Genomic DNA, 18,132 nt, shown 5'->3' on the forward strand with positions numbered 1-18,132 from the left:
AAAAACCCTAAAAAATCCAGAAAAACTCGAGAAAACTCTAAAACTCTAAAAACCCTAGAAAAATCTAGAAAACCCTAAAAATCCTAGAAAATCCTAAAAATCCTAAAACACATAGAAAACCTAGAAAAACCCTAAAACCCTTAAAACCCTACAAAATCCTAAAAACCCTAGAAAACTTTTAAAACTCGAAAAAATCCTAGAAAACCCTAAAAAATCCAAGAAAACCTAAAAACCTGAAAACCCTAAAAACTATAAAATATCTAGAAACCGTAGAAAACCCAAGAAAACTCTAAAAAAACCCTGAAAATCTAAAACCCTAAAAACCTAGAAAACCTAAAAAACCTTAAAAATTCATGAAAACCCTAAAAACCTAAAAGCCTTAAAAACCCTAGAAAACTATAAAAAATCCTAAAAACCGTAGAAAACTAAAAACTAAAAACCTGAAAAACTAAAAAAACCCTAAAAAAACTGTAAAAATTCTAGAAAACCCTAAAAACATAAAACCAAAAAAATCCTAAAAATTCTAGAAACCCCGAAAAATCATAGAAAACCATAAAAAATGCTAAAAATCCTACATAACCCTAAAAACAATGGAAACCCCTAAAACCCTAGAAAATCCTAAAAACCCTAAAAAATCCTAAAAAACATAAAAATCTAGAAAACCCTAAAAAACCTAGAAAACAATTAAAAAAACCCTAAACACCGTAGAAATTCCTAAAAAATTCTAAAAACCCTAGAAAATCATGAGAAACCCTAGAAAACTCTAAAAAACATAAAAACTCTAGAAAAAACTCTTGAAAAACCTAGAAAACTCTAAAAAATCCTAGAGAACTCTAGAAACCATAAAAACAAAAAAATCCAAAAAATCAGAAAACTAAAAAACTCTAAAAACCCTAGAAAACTCCAGAAAACCTAAAAATCCTAAAAACTAAAAACCTAAAAACCTAGAAAACTTAAAAAACCCTAAAACCCTACAAAATCCTAAAAACCCTAGAAAATTTTAAAAACTCGAAAAATCCTAGAAAACCCTAAAAAACCAAGAAAACCCTAAAAACCTGAAAACCTAGAAAACTAAAAACCTAAAACCAGAAAAACCAAAAAACTCTAAAAACCCTGAAAAATCCTAGAAAACTGCTAAAAACCTAGAAAACCCTAAAAACCTTAAAAATCATGAAAACCCTAAAAACCCTAAAACCTAAAACCCTAGAAAACTATAAAAAAAAAATCCTAAAAACCGTAGAAAACCTAGAAAACTCTAAAAAACCCTGAAAAACCTAAAAAACCATAGAAACCCTGAAAACTGTAAAATTCTAGAAAACCCTAAAAAACCTTAAAAATTCATGAAAACCCTAAAAACCCTAAAAGCCCTTAAAAACCCTAGAAAACTATAAAAAATCCTAAAAACCGTAGAAAACCTAGAAAACTCTAAAAAACCCTGAAAAACTGTAAAAATTCTAGAAAACCCTAAAAAGCATAGAAAATCCAAAAAAAATCCTAAAAATTCTAGAAACCCCGAAAAAATCCTAGAAAACCATAAAAAATGCTAAAAATCCTACATAACCCTAAAAACAATGGAACCCCTAAAACCCCTAGAAAATCCTAAAAACCCTAAAAAATCCAGAAAAACTCGAGAAAACTCTAAAAAACTCTAAAAACCCTAGAAAAATCTAGAAAACCCTAAAAATCCTAGAAAACCCTAAAAATCCTAAAACACATAGAAAACCTTGAAAAACCCTAAAACCCTTAAAACCCTACAAAATCCTAAAAACCCTAGAAAACTTTTAAAATCTCGAAAAAATCCTAGAAAACCCTAAAAAATCCAAGAAAACCCTAAAAACCCTGAAAACCCTAGAAAACTATAAAATATCCTAGAAACCGTAGAAAACCCAAGAAAACTCTAAAAAACCCTGAAAATCCTAGAAACCCCTAAAAACCTAGAAAACCGTAAAAAACCTTAAAAATTCATGAAAACCCTAAAAACGCTAAAAGCTCTTCAAAACCCTAGAAAACTATAAAAAATCCGAAAAACCGTAGAAAACCTAGAAAACTCTAAAAAACCCTGAAAAACCTAAAAAAACCCTAGAAAACTGTAAAAATTCTAGAAAACCCTAAAAACCATAGAAAACCCAAAAAAATCCTAAAAATTCTAGAAACCCCGAAAAATCCTAGAAAACCATAAAAAATGCTAAAAATCCTACATAACCCTAAAAACAATGGAAACCCCTAAAACCCCTAGAAAATCCTAAAAACCCTAAAAAATCCAGAAAAACTCGAGAAAACTCTAAAAAACTCTAAAAACTCTAGAAAAATCTAGAAAACCATAAAAATCCTAGAAAACCCTAAAAATCCTAAAACACATAGAAAACCTTGAAAAACCCTAAAACCCTTAAAACCCTACAAAATCCTAAAAACCCTAGAAAACTTTTAAAAACTCGAGAAAATCCTAGAAAACCCTAAAAAATCCAAGAAAACCCTGAAAACCCTAAAAAACTATAAAATATCCTAGAAACCGTAGAAAACCCAAGAAAACTCTTAAAAAACCCTGAAAATCGTAGAAACTCCTAAAACCCTAGAAAACCCTAAAAAACCTTAAAAATTCATGAAAACCCTAAAAACCCTAAAAGCCCTTAAAAACCCTAGAAAACTATAAAAAATCCTAAAAACCGTAGAAAACCTAGAAAACTCTAAAAAACCCTGAAAAACTTAAAAAACCATAGAAAACCCTGAAAACTGTAAAAATTCTAGAAAACCCTAAAAAGCATAGAAAATTCAAAAAAAATCCTAAAAATTCTAGAAACCCCGAAAAAATCCTAGAAAACCATAAAAAATGCTAAAAATCCTACATAACCCTAAAAACAATGGAAAAACCCCTAGAAAATCCTAAAAACCCTAAAAAATCCAGAAAAACTCGAGAAAACTCTAAAACTCTAAAAACCCTAGAAAAATCTAGAAAACCCTAAAAATCCTAGAAAACCCTAAAAATCCTAAAACACATAGAAAACCTAGAAAAACCCTAAAACCCTTAAAACCCTACAAAATCCTAAAAACCCTAGAAAACTTTTAAAAACTCGAGAAAATCCTAGAAAACCCTAAAAAATCCAAGAAAACCCTGAAAACCCTAAAAAACTATAAAATATCCTAGAAACCGTAGAAAACCCAAGAAAACTCTAAAAAAACCTTGAAAATCGTAGAAACTCCTAAAAACCTAGAAAACCCTAAAAAACCTTAAAAATTCATGAAAACCCTAAAAACCCTAAAAGCCCTTAAAAACCCTAGAAAACTATAAAAAATCCTAAAAACCGTAGAAAACCTAGAAAACTCTAAAAAACCCTGAAAAACTGTAAAAATTCTAGAAAACCCTAAAAAGCATAGAAAATCCAAAAAAAATCCTAAAAATTCTAGAAACCCCGAAAAAATCCTAGAAAACCATAAAAAATGCTAAAAATCCTACATAACCCTAAAAACAATGGAAACCCCTAAAACCCCTAGAAAATCCTAAAAACCCTAAAAAATCCAGAAAAACTCGAGAAAACTCTAAAAACTCTAAAAACTCTAGAAAAATCTAGAAAACCATAAAAATCCTAGAAAACCCTAAAAATCCTAAAACACATAGAAAACCTTGAAAAACCCTAAAACCCTTAAAACCCTACAAAATCCTAAAAACCCTAGAAAACTTTTAAAAACTCGAGAAAATCCTAGAAAACCCTAAAAAATCCAAGAAAACCCTGAAAACCCTAAAAAACTATAAAATATCCTAGAAACCGTAGAAAACCCAAGAAAACTCTTAAAAAACCCTGAAAATCGTAGAAACTCCTAAAACCCTAGAAAACCCTAAAAAACCTTAAAAATTCATGAAAACCCTAAAAACCCTAAAAGCCCTTAAAAACCCTAGAAAACTATAAAAAATCCTAAAAACCGTAGAAAACCTAGAAAACTCTAAAAAACCCTGAAAAACTTAAAAAACCATAGAAAACCCTGAAAACTGTAAAAATTCTAGAAAACCCTAAAAAGCATAGAAAATTCAAAAAAAATCCTAAAAATTCTAGAAACCCCGAAAAAATCCTAGAAAACCATAAAAAATGCTAAAAATCCTACATAACCCTAAAAACAATGGAAACCCCTAAAACCCCTAGAAAATCCTAAAAACCCTAAAAAATCCAGAAAAACTCGAGAAAACTCTAAAAAACTCTAAAAACTCTAGAAAAATCTAGAAAACCATAAAAATCCTAGAAAACCCTAAAAATCCTAAAACACATAGAAAACCTTGAAAAACCCTAAAACCCTTAAAACCCTACAAAATCCTAAAAACCCTAGAAAACTTTTAAAAACTCGAGAAAATCCTAGAAAACCCTAAAAAACCAAGAAAACCCTGAAAACCCTAAAAAACTATAAAATATCCTAGAAACCGTAGAAAACCCAAGAAAACTCTTAAAAAACCCTGAAAATCGTAGAAACTCCTAAAAACCTAGAAAACCCTAAAAAACCTTAAAAATTCATGAAAACCCTAAAAACCCTAAAAGCCCTTAAAAACCCTAGAAAACTATAAAAAATCCTAAAAACCGTAGAAAACCTAGAAAACTCTAAAAAACCCTGAAAAACTGTAAAAATTCTAGAAAACCCTAAAAAGCATAGAAAATCCAAAAAAAATCCTAAAAATTCTAGAAACCCCGAAAAAATCCTAGAAAACCATAAAAAATGCTAAAAATCCTACATAACCCTAAAAACAATGGAAACCCCTAAAACCCCTAGAAAATCCTAAAAACCCTAAAAAATCCAGAAAAACTCGAGAAAACTCTAAAAAACTCTAAAAACCCTAGAAAAATCTAGAAAACCCTAAAAATCCTAGAAAACCCTAAAAATCCTAAAACACATAGAAAACCTTGAAAAACCCTAAAACCCTTAAAACCCTACAAAATCCTAAAAACCCTAGAAAACTTTTAAAAACTCGAGAAAATCCTAGAAAACCCTAAAAAATCCAAGAAAACCCTGAAAACCCTAAAAAACTATAAAATATCCTAGAAACCGTAGAAAACCCAAGAAAACTCTTAAAAAACCCTGAAAATCGTAGAAACTCCTAAAACCCTAGAAAACCCTAAAAAACCTTAAAAATTCATGAAAACCCTAAAAACCCTAAAAGCCCTTAAAAACCCTAGAAAACTATAAAAAATCCTAAAAACCGTAGAAAACCTAGAAAACTCTAAAAAACCCTGAAAAACTTAAAAAACCATAGAAAACCCTGAAAACTGTAAAAATTCTAGAAAACCCTAAAAAGCATAGAAAATTCAAAAAAAATCCTAAAAATTCTAGAAACCCCGAAAAAATCCTAGAAAACCATAAAAAATGCTAAAAATCCTACATAACCCTAAAAACAATGGAAAAACCCCTAGAAAATCCTAAAAACCCTAAAAAATCCAGAAAAACTCGAGAAAACTCTAAAACTCTAAAAACCCTAGAAAAATCTAGAAAACCCTAAAAATCCTAGAAAATCCTAAAAATCCTAAAACACATAGAAAACCTAGAAAAACCCTAAAACCCTTAAAACCCTACAAAATCCTAAAAACCCTAGAAAACTTTTAAAATCTCGAAAAAATCCTAGAAAACCCTAAAAAATCCAAGAAAATCCTAAAAACCCTGAAAACCCTAGAAAACTATAAAATATCCTAGAAACCGTAGAAAACCCAAGAAAACTCTAAAAAAACCCTGAAAATCCTAAAAACCCCTAAAAACCTAGAAAACCCTAAAAAACCTTAAAAATTCATGAAAACCCTAAAAACGCTAAAAGCCCTTAAAAACCCTAGAAAACTATAAAAAATCCTAAAAACCGTAGAAAACCTAGAAAACTCTAAAAAACCCTGAAAAACCTAAAAAAACCCTAGAAAACCCTGAAAACTGTAAAAATTCTAGAAAACCCTAAAAACCATAGAAAACCCAAAAAAATCCTAAAAATTCTAGAAACCCCGAAAAATCATAGAAAACCATAAAAAATGCTAAAAATCCTACATAACCCTAAAAACAATGGAAACCCCTAAAACCCCTAGAAAATCCTAAAAACCCTAAAAAATCCTAAAAGAACATAAAAATTCTAGAAAACCCTAAAAAAACCTAGAAAACAATTAAAAAAACCCTAAACACCGTAGAAATTCCTAAAAAATTCTAAAAACCCTAGAAAATCATGAGAAACCCTAGAAAACTCTAAAAAACATAAAAACTCTAGAAAAAACTCTTGAAAAACCTAGAAAACTCTAAAAAATCCTAGAGAACTCTAGAATACCATAAAAACAAAAAAAAATCCAGAAAAACTCGAGAAAACTTTAAAAAACTCTAAAAACCCTAGAAAACTCCAGAAAACCCTAAAAATCCTAGAAAATCTTAAAAATCCTAAAACACCTAGAAAACCTTAAAAAACCCTTAAAACCCTACAAAATCCTAAAAAGCCTAGAAAATTTTAAAAACTCGAGAAAATCCTAGAAAACCCTAAAAAATCCAAGAAAACCCTAAAAACCCTGAAAACCCTAGAAAACTATAAAATATCCTAGAAACCGTAGAAAAACCAAGAAAACTCTAAAAAAACCCTGAAAATCCTAGAAACTGCTAAAAACCTAGAAAACCCTAAAAAACCTTAAAAATTCATGAAAACCCTAAAAACCCTAAAAGCCCTTAAAAACCCTAGAAAACTATAAAAAAAAAATCCTAAAAACCGTAGAAAACCTAGAAAACTCTAAAAAACCCTGAAAAACCTAAAAAACCATAGAAAACCCTGAAAACTGTAAAAATTCTAGAAAACCCTAAAAAACCTTAAAAATTCATGAAAACCCTAAAAACCCTAAAAGCCCTTAAAAACCCTAGAAAACTATAAAAAATCCTAAAAACCGTAGAAAACCTAGAAAACTCTAAAAAACCCTGAAAAACTGTAAAAATTCTAGAAAACCCTAAAAAGCATAGAAAATCCAAAAAAAATCCTAAAAATTCTAGAAACCCCGAAAAAATCCTAGAAAACCATAAAAAATGCTAAAAATCCTACATAACCCTAAAAACAATGGAAACCCCTAAAACCCCTAGAAAATCCTAAAAACCCTAAAAAATCCAGAAAAACTCGAGAAAACTCTAAAAAACTCTAAAAACCCTAGAAAAATCTAGAAAACCCTAAAAATCCTAGAAAACCCTAAAAATCCTAAAACACATAGAAAACCTTGAAAAACCCTAAAACCCTTAAAACCCTACAAAATCCTAAAAACCCTAGAAAACTTTTAAAATCTCGAAAAAATCCTAGAAAACCCTAAAAAATCCAAGAAAACCCTAAAAACCCTGAAAACCCTAGAAAACTATAAAATATCCTAGAAACCGTAGAAAACCCAAGAAAACTCTAAAAAAACCCTGAAAATCCTAGAAACCCCTAAAAACCTAGAAAACCGTAAAAAACCTTAAAAATTCATGAAAACCCTAAAAACGCTAAAAGCTCTTCAAAACCCTAGAAAACTATAAAAAATCCGAAAAACCGTAGAAAACCTAGAAAACTCTAAAAAACCCTGAAAAACCTAAAAAAACCCTAGAAAACTGTAAAAATTCTAGAAAACCCTAAAAACCATAGAAAACCCAAAAAAATCCTAAAAATTCTAGAAACCCCGAAAAATCCTAGAAAACCATAAAAAATGCTAAAAATCCTACATAACCCTAAAAACAATGGAAACCCCTAAAACCCCTAGAAAATCCTAAAAACCCTAAAAAATCCAGAAAAACTCGAGAAAACTCTAAAAAACTCTAAAAACCCTAGAAAAATCTAGAAAACCCTAAAAATCCTAGAAAACCCTAAAAATCCTAAAACACATAGAAAACCTTGAAAAACCCTAAAACCCTTAAAACCCTACAAAATCCTAAAAACCCTAAAAACCCTGAAAACCCTAAAAAACTATAAAATATCCTAGAAACCGTAGAAAACCCAAGAAAACTCTTAAAAAACCCTGAAAATCGTAGAAACTCCTAAAAACCTAGAAAACCCTAAAAACCTTAAAAATTCATGAAAACCCTAAAAACCCTAAAAGCCCTTAAAAACCCTAGAAAACTATAAAAAATCCTAAAAACCGTAGAAAACCTAGAAAACTCTAAAAAACCCTGAATAACTTAAAAAACCATAGAAAACCCTGAAAACTGTAAAAATTCTAGAAAACCCTAAAAAGCATAGAAAATTCAAAAAAAATCCTAAAAATTCAAGAAACCCCGAGAAAATCATAGAAAAGCATAAAAAATGCTAAAAATCCTACATAACCCTAAAAACAATGGAAAAACCCCTAGAAAATCCTAAAAACCCTAAAAAATCCAGAAAAACTCAAGAAAAGTCTAAAAAACTCTAAAAACCCTAGAAAAATCTAGAAAACCCTAAAAATCCTAGAAAACCCTAAAAATCCTAAAACACAGAAAACCTAGAAAAACCCTAAAACCTTACAAAATCCTAAAAACCCTAAAACCTTGAAAAACCCTAAAACCCTTAAAACCCTACAAAATCCTAAAAACCCTAGAAAACTTTTAAAAACTCGAGAAAATCCTAGAAAACCCTAAAAAATCCAAGAAAACCCTGAAAACCCTAAAAAACTATAAAATATCCTAGAAACCGTAGAAAACCCAAGAAAACTCTTAAAAAACCCTGAAAATCGTAGAAACTCCTAAAACCCTAGAAAACCCTAAAAAACCTTAAAAATTCATGAAAACCCTAAAAACGCTAAAAGCCCTTAAAAACCCTAGAAAACTATAAAAAATCCTAAAAACCGTAGAAAACCTAGAAAACTCTAAAAAACCCTGAAAAACCTAAAAAAACCCTAGAAAACCCTGAAAACTGTAAAAATTCTAGAAAACCCTAAAAACCATAGAAAACCCAAAAAAATCCTAAAAATTCTAGAAACCCCGAAAAATCATAGAAAACCATAAAAAATGCTAAAAATCCTACATAACCCTAAAAACAATGGAAACCCCTAAAACCCCTAGAAAATCCTAAAAACCCTAAAAAATCCTAAAAGAACATAAAAATTCTAGAAAACCCTAAAAAAACCTAGAAAACAATTAAAAAAACCCTAAACACCGTAGAAATTCCTAAAAAATTCTAAAAACCCTAGAAAATCATGAGAAACCCTAGAAAACTCTAAAAAAACATAAAAACTCTAGAAAAAACTCTTGAAAAACCTAGAAAACTCTAAAAAATCCTAGAGAACTCTAGAATACCATAAAAACAAAAAAAAATCCAGAAAAACTCGAGAAAACTTTAAAAAACTCTAAAAACCCTAGAAAACTCCAGAAAACCCTAAAAATCCTAGAAAATCATAAAAATCCTAAAACACCTAGAAAACCTTAAAAAACCCTTAAAACCCTACAAAATCCTAAAAACCCTAGAAAATTTTAAAAACTCGAGAAAATCCTAGAAAACCCTAAAAAATCCAAGAAAACCCTAAAAACCCTGAAAACCCTAGAAAACTATAAAATATCCTAGAAACCGTAGAAAAACCAAGAAAACTCTAAAAAAACCCTGAAAATCCTAGAAACTGCTAAAAACCTAGAAAACCCTAAAAAACCTTAAAAATTCATGAAAACCCTAAAAACCCTAAAAGCCCTTAAAAACCCTAGAAAACTATAAAAAAAATCCTAAAAACCGTAGAAAACCTAGAAAACTCTAAAAAACCCTGAAAAACCTAAAAAACCATAGAAAACCCTGAAAACTGTAAAAATTCTAGAAAACCCTAAAAAACCTTAAAAATTCATGAAAACCCTAAAAACCCTAAAAGCCCTTAAAAACCCTAGAAAACTATAAAAAATCCTAAAAACCGTAGAAAACCTAGAAAACTCTAAAAAACCCTGAAAAACTGTAAAAATTCTAGAAAACCCTAAAAAGCATAGAAAATCCAAAAAAAATCCTAAAAATTCTAGAAACCCCGAAAAAATCCTAGAAAACCATAAAAAATGCTAAAAATCCTACATAACCCTAAAAACAATGGAAACCCCTAAAACCCCTAGAAAATCCTAAAAACCCTAAAAAATCCAGAAAAACTCGAGAAAACTCTAAAAAACTCTAAAAACCCTAGAAAAATCTAGAAAACCCTAAAAATCCTAGAAAACCCTAAAAATCCTAAAACACATAGAAAACCTTGAAAAACCCTAAAACCCTTAAAACCCTACAAAATCCTAAAAACCCTAGAAAACTTTTAAAAACTCGAGAAAATCCTAGAAAACGCTAAAAAATCCAAGAAAACCCTGAAAACCCTAAAAAACTATAAAATATCCTAGAAACCGTAGAAAACCCAAGAAAACTCTTAAAAAACCCTGAAAATCGTAGAAACTCCTAAAAACCTAGAAAACCCTAAAAAACCTTAAAAATTCATGAAAACCCTAAAAGCCCTTAAAAACCCTAGAAAACTATAAAAAATCCTAAAAACCGTAGAAAACCTAGAAAACTCTAAAAAACCCTGAAAAACTTAAAAAACCATAGAAAACCCTGAAAACTGTAAAAATTCTAGAAAACCCTAAAAAGCATAGAAAATTCAAAAAAAATCCTAAAAATTCTAGAAACCCCGAAAAAATCCTAGAAAACCATAAAAAATGCTAAAAATCCTACATAACCCTAAAAACAATGGAAAAACCCCTAGAAAATCCTAAAAACCCTAAAAAATCCAGAAAAACTCGAGAAAACTCTAAAACTCTAAAAAACCTAGAAAAATCTAGAAAACCCTAAAAATCCTAGAAAACCCTAAAAATCCTAAAACACATAGAAAACCTAGAAAAACCCTAAAACCCTTAAAACCCTACAAAATCCTAAAAACCCTAGAAAACTTTTAAAATCTCGAAAAAATCCTAGAAAACCCTAAAAAATCCAAGAAAACCCTAAAAACCCTGAAAACCCTAGAAAACTATAAAATATCCTAGAAATCGTAGAAAACCCAAGAAAACTCTAAAAAAACCCTGAAAATCCTAGAAACCCCTAAAAACCTAGAAAACCCTAAAAAACCTTAAAAATTCATGAAAACCCTAAAAACGCTAAAAGCCCTTAAAAACCCTAGAAAACTATAAAAAATCCTAAAAACCGTAGAAAACCTAGAAAACTCTAAAAAACCCTGAAAAACCTAAAAAAACCCTAGAAAACCCTGAAAACTGTAAAAATTCTAGAAAACCCTAAAAACCATAGAAAACCCAAAAAAATCCTAAAAATTCTAGAAACCCCGAAAAATCATAGAAAACCATAAAAATGCTAAAAATCCTACATAACCCTAAAAACAATGGAAACCCCTAAAACCCCTAGAAAATCCTAAAAACCCTAAAAAATCCTAAAAGAACATAAAAATTCTAGAAAACCCTAAAAAAACCTAGAAAACAATTAAAAAAACCCTAAACACCGTAGAAATTCCTAAAAAATTCTAAAAACCCTAGAAAATCATGAGAAACCCTAGAAAACTCTAGAAAAACATAAAAACTCTAGAAAAAACTCTTGAAAAACCTAGAAAACTCTAAAAAATCCTAGAGAACTCTAGAATACCATAAAAACAAAAAAAAATCCAGAAAAACTCGAGAAAACTTTAAAAAACTCTAAAAACCCTAGAAAACTCCAGAAAACCCTAAAAATCCTAGAAAATCTTAAAAATCCTAAAACACCTAGAAAACCTTAAAAAACCCTTAAAACCCTACAAAATCCTAAAAAGCCTAGAAAATTTTAAAAACTCGAGAAAATCCTAGAAAACCCTAAAAAATCCAAGAAAACCCTAAAAACCCTGAAAACCCTAGAAAACTATAAAATATCCTAGAAACCGTAGAAAAACCAAGAAAACTCTAAAAAAACCCTGAAAATCCTAGAAACTGCTAAAAACCTAGAAAACCCTAAAAAACCTTAAAAATTCATGAAAACCCTAAAAACCCTAAAAGCCCTTAAAAACCCTAGAAAACTATAAAAAAAATCCTAAAAACCGTAGAAAACCTAGAAAACTCTAAAAAACCCTGAAAAACCTAAAAAACCATAGAAAACCCTGAAAACTGTAAAAATTCTAGAAAACCCTAAAAAACCTTAAAAATTCATGAAAACCCTAAAAACCCTAAAAGCCCTTAAAAACCCTAGAAAACTATAAAAAATCCTAAAAACCGTAGAAAACCTAGAAAACTCTAAAAAACCCTGAAAAACTGTAAAAATTCTAGAAAACCCTAAAAAGCATAGAAAATCCAAAAAAAATCCTAAAAATTCTAGAAACCCCGAAAAAATCCTAGAAAACCATAAAAAATGCTAAAAATCCTACATAACCCTAAAAACAATGGAAACCCCTAAAACCCCTAGAAAATCCTAAAAACCCTAAAAAATCCAGAAAAACTCGAGAAAACTCTAAAAAACTCTAAAAACCCTAGAAAAATCTAGAAAACCCTAAAAATCCTAGAAAACCCTAAACCCTAAACCCTAAAACCCTTAAAACCCTACAAAATCCTAAAAACCCTAGAAAACTTTTAAAAACTCGAGAAAATCCTAGAAAACCCTAAAAAATCCAAGAAAACCCTGAAAACCCTAAAAAACTATAAAATATCCTAGAAACCGTAGAAAACCCAAGAAAACTCTTAAAAAACCCTGAAAATCGTAGAAACTCCTAAAAACCTAGAAAACCCTAAAAAACCTTAAAAATTCATGAAAACCCTAAAAACCCTAAAAGCCCTTAAAAACCCTAGAAAACTATAAAAAATCCTAAAAACCGTAGAAAACCTAGAAAACTCTAAAAAACCCTGAAAAACTTAAAAAACCATAGAAAACCCTGAAAACTGTAAAAATTCTAGAAAACCCTAAAAAGCATAGAAAATTCAAAAAAAATCCTAAAAATTCAAGAAACCCAGAGAAAATCCTAGAAAACCATAAAAAATGCTAAAAATCCTACATAACCCTAAAAACAATGGAAAAACCCCTAGAAAATCCTAAAAACCCTAAAAAATCCAGAAAAACTCGAGAAAACTCTAAAAAACTCTAAAAACCCTAGAAAAATCTAGAAAACCCTAAAAATCCTAGAAAACCCTAAAAATCCTAAAACACAGAAAACCTAGAAAAACCCTAAAACCCTTAAAACCCTACAAAATCCTAAAAACCCTAGAAAACTTTTAAAATATCGAAAAAATCCTAGAAAACCCTAAAAAATCCAAGAAAACCCTAAAAACCCTGAAAACCCTAGAAAACTATAAAATATCCTAGAAACCGTAGAAAACCCAAGAAAACTCTAAAAAAACCCTGAAAATCCTAGAAACCCCTAAAAACCTAGAAAACCCTAAAAAACCTTAAAAATTCATGAAAACCCTAAAAACGCTAAAAGCCCTTAAAAACCCTAGAAAACTATAAAAAATCCTAAAAACCGTAGAAAACCTAGAAAACTCTAAAAAACCCTGAAAAACCTAGAAAAACCCTCGAAAACCCTGAAAACTGTAAAAATTCTAGAAAACCCTAAAAACCATAGAAAACCCAAAAAAATCCTAAAAATTCTAGAAACCCCGAAAAATCCTAGAAAACCATAAAAAATGCTAAAAATCCTACATAACCCTAAAAACAATGGAAACCCCTAGAAAATCCTAAAAACCCTAAATAATCCAGAAAAACTCGAGAAAACTCTAAAAAACTCTAAAAACCCTAGAAAAATCTAGAAAACCCTAAAAATCCTAGAAAACCCTAAAAATCCTAAAACACATAGAAAACCTTGAAAAACCCTAAAACCCTTAAAACCCTACAAAATCCTAAAAACCCTAGAAAACTTTTAAAAACTCGAGAAAATCCTAGAAAACCCTAAAAAATCCAAGAAAACCCTAAAAACCCTGAAAACCCTAAAAAACTATAAAATATCCTAGAAACCGTAGAAAACCCAAGAAAACTCTTAAAAAACCCTGAAAATCGTAGAAACTCCTAAAAACCTAGAAAACCCTAAAAAACCTTAAAAATTCATGAAAACCCTAAAAGCCCTTAAAAACCCTAGAAAACTATAAAAAATCCTAAAAACCGTAGAAAACCTAGAAAACTCTAAAAAACCCTGAAAAACTTAAAAAACCATAGAAAACCCTGAAAACTGTAAAAATTCTAGAAAACCCTAAAAAGCATAGAAAATTCAAAAAAAATCCTAAAAATTCTAGAAACCCCGAAAAAATCCTAGAAAACCATAAAAAATGCTAAAAATCCTACATAACCCTAAAAACAATGGAAAAACCCCTAGAAAATCCTAAAAACCCTAAAAAATCCAGAAAAACTCGAGAAAACTCTAAAAACCCTAGAAAAATCTAGAAAACCCTAAAAATCCTAGAAAACCCTAAAAATCCTAAAACACATAGAAAACCTAGAAAAACCCTAAAACCCTTAAAACAGAGTTTTCTAGAGTTTTTCAGGATTTTTTAGAATTCTTTGGGTTTTTAAGATTTTTTATAGTTTTCTAGGATTTTTAGGGTTTTCTTGGGTTTTCTAGTGTTTTTTTTAAGTTTTCTAGGATTTCTAGGGTATTCTTGGTTTTTAGGGCTTTTTTTTATAGTTTCCAAGGGTTTTTTAGGATTTTGTAGGATTTTAGGGTTTTTTAGGGCTTTCTAGGCTTTTCTAGAGTTTTTTAAAGTTTTCTAGGATTTTTAGGGTTTTCTAGAGTGTTTATAGGGTTTTCTAGAATTTTTTAAAGTTTTCTAGGGTTTTTACGGTTTTTTATGGTTTTCTAGGGAATTTAGGATTTTCTAGGATTTTTGCAGTTTTTTAGGGATTTCTAACGTTTTTAGGATTTTTTTTGGGTTTTTAGGGCTTTCTAAGATTTCTAAGTTTTTTTAGGGTTTAGGGTTTAGGGTTTAGGGTTTAGGGTTTAGGGTTTAGGGTTTAGGGTTTTTAAGGTTTTCTATAGTTTTTTTAAGTTTTCTAGGATTTTGATGGTTTTCTATGGTTTTTAAAATTTTCTAGTGTTTTTTAGGAATATTTGGGAGTTTTTAGGATTTTCTACCTTTTTAGGGGTTTTTAAGGATTATTAGGATTTTTAGGATTTTTTAGGGTTTTCTAGGAATTTTATTGTTTTCTAGGATTTTTTCGGGTTTTCTAAGGTTCTTAGGGTTTTTTAGAGTTTTCTAGGGGTTTTCAGGGTTTTTCAGGATTTTTATGGTTTTTAGGGTTTTCTAGGGTTTTTAAGATTTTTTAGAGTTTTCTAGGGTTTTTAACGGTTTTTTAGAATTTTTTGGATTTCTAGGATTTTTTCGGGTTTTCTACGGTTCTTAGGGTTTTTTAGAGTTTTCTAGGGTTTTCAGGGTTTTTTAGAATTTTTATGGTTTTTAAGATTTTCTAGGATTTTTATACTTCTCTAGGGCTTTTAGGGTTTTCTGGGTTTTTAGGATTTTTTATAGTTTTGAACGGTTTTTAGGGTTTTCTAGGCTTTTCTAGAGTTTTTTAAAGTTTTCTGGAATTTTTTTGTTTTCTAGGATTTTTAAGGTTTTTTTTAGGGTTTTTCGGGGTTTTTTTCAGTTTTTTATGGTTTTCTAGAGATTTTAGGGTTTTTTTAGAATTTTTACGGTCTTTTAGGGATTTCTAACGTTTTTAGGATTTTTTTTGGGTTTTTAGGGTTTTCTAAGGTTTTTATGGATTTTTAGGGATTTCTAAGATTTTCTAGAGTATTTTAGGGTTTTCTAGGGTTCTTTAGGGTTTTTAGGATTTTCTAGGAGTTTCTATAGTTTTTTTAAGTTTTCTAGGATTTTTATGGTTTTCTAGGTGTTTTAGGGTTTTCTATGTTTTTAGGTGTTTCTTAGGATTTTTAAGATTTTTTAGGATTTTCTAGGGTTTTCTACAGTTTTTTAAAGTTTTCTAGGAATTTTATTGTTTTCTTGGTTTTTGAGAGTTTTCTAGGGGTTTTTAGGGTTTTTTAGGATTTTTATAGTTTTTAGGGTTTTTTAGGGTTTTCTAGAATTTTTAGAGTTTTTAGAGTTTTCTAGGGTTTTTCAGGGTTTTTTAGGGTTTTTTGGGTTTTTAGGAATTTTTATGGTTTTCTAGGATTTTTAGGATTTTCTTGAGTTTTCTAGATTTTTTAACGTTTTCTAGGATATTTATGCTTTTCTAGGGCTTTTAGGGTTTTTTAGGGTATTCTGGATTTTAAAGATTTTTTTATAGTTTTCAAGGGATTTTTAGGGTTTTCTAGGCTTTTCTAGAGTTTTTAAAAATTTTCTGAAATTTTTTTTGTTTTCATTTTCTACGATTTTTTGGGTTTTTTAGGGTTTTCTAGAATTTTTAGGGTTTTTTAGGATTTTCTAGAGTTTTTTAAAGTTTTCTAGGATTTTTACAGTTTTTAGGGTTTTCTACGGTTTTTAGGGTTCTTAAGGTTTTCTTGGATTTTTAGGGTTTTTTAGGTTTTCTAGGGTGTCTAGGATTTTTTAGAGTTTTCTAGTGTTTTTCAGGATTTTTTTTTGTTTTTCGGGGTTTTTAGGGTTTTCTACCTTTTTAGGGAATTTAGGATTTTTAGGGTTTTTTTTAATGGTTTTTAAGGTTTTCTAGGGGTTTTATGATTTTTTAGGGTTTTCTAGAAATTTTATTGTTTTCTAGGATTTTTTCGGATTTTCTAAGGTTCTTAGGATTTTTTAGAGTTTTCTAGGGGTTTTCAGGGTTTTTTAGGATTTTTTGTGTTTTTATGGTTTTCTAGGGTTTTTAGGGTTTTCTTGTGCTTTCTAGAGTTTTTTTAAAGTTTTCTAGGATTTTTATGCTTTTCTAGGGCTTTTAGGATTTTCTAGAGTTTTTTAAAGTTTTCTAGGATTTTTTTTGTTTTTTAGGATTTTTAGGATTTTTTATGGTTCTAGGGTTTTTTAGAATTTTTAGGATTTTCTAGAGTTTTTACGGATTTTTATGGTTTTTTAGGGTTCTCTAGTGTTTTACGATTTTTTATGGTTTTCTAGGTATTTTAGGGTTTTCTAAGATTTTTACGGTTTTTTAGGGATTTCTAACGTTTTTAGGATTTTTTTTTTTGGTTTTTAAGGGTAGGTTTTTTAGGGATTTCTAAGATTTTCTAGAGTTTTTTAGGATTTTTCTAGGATTTTTATTCTTTTCTAGGGTTTTTAAGATTTTCTAGTGTTTTTTAGGATTTTTTTTAAGGTTTTTAGGATTTTCTATGTTTTTTATGGTTCTAGGATTTTTTAGGATTTTTTAGGATTTTTTAGGACCTTCTAGGATTTTCTACGTTTTTTTAGGATTTTCTAAAGTTTTTAGGCTTTTTTAAAGTTTTTTAAAATTTTCTAGGATTTTTATGGTATTTTAAGGTTTTTACGATTTTTTATAGTTTTCTAGACTTTTTAGAATTTTCTAGGATTTTTACGGTTTTTTAGGGTTCTCGTGAAAGTGTGTAAAGAGAGAGAATCAGCAAAGGAAAGACCCTGTTAGCACTCAAGCATAAAGCAAGCCTTGCAGTCATATGTCATATATATTAAGGTGCTAAGGTGCTAAGCTCCTTTCACCACTTGCTTAGAATAACTTGAATATAGCTAATAGGGTTTAGGTAATTTCTAGTTATAAGTAGGGACGGATCAAAACTACAAGCAAAGAGAAGAAATACACTCGTGGATCTAGTAGTGCAGATGATCAACTGACCTTATGAACCCAATGATGACAGAGATCAGCCACTGCTTCCAATTAAGCCTGACTGTTGAAGTGAACTTGCCGAGGAATTCGATGATGATGATCTAAACACTAGCAATTAATCATACGAGAGACAAATAACGAGGAGTTAAAATAAGACAAACCTGAAGCACAACAATTAATCCCACTATACCCATGAAGAGGTAGTTTTTCGTGACTCCACTGAATATGTTAAACTCATTAAAGATCTGCAGTTTTGAACACATTTTTTTAGAATTGAAATAAGATGAGCACACTACAGCAAAGCTACCAAAATGACAATGAATATATGGTGCATGAACTGGGCATGCATTGCCAACCACTAACGCATCACAAGGATTTAGCAGTAATGTAAATAAGAGTGAGTAGCAAGACATCTCAGGAAAATTGCAATAGGCTTTGGTTTTCTAGATACAATTAGCACCTATTGGAAATTAGCAATCACCATTACAGCACAACCACCAATACTATTATAGAACATGCATAAAAAGATAAGGAAACTAACATTGGTAATTCTTCCAACACACAACTTTACCATTTAAAAT

The sequence above is a fragment of the Arachis hypogaea genome, chromosome 17, assembly GCF_003086295.3.
Source record: "Arachis hypogaea cultivar Tifrunner chromosome 17, arahy.Tifrunner.gnm2.J5K5, whole genome shotgun sequence".
Classification (NCBI taxonomy): Eukaryota; Viridiplantae; Streptophyta; class Magnoliopsida; order Fabales; family Fabaceae; genus Arachis; species Arachis hypogaea.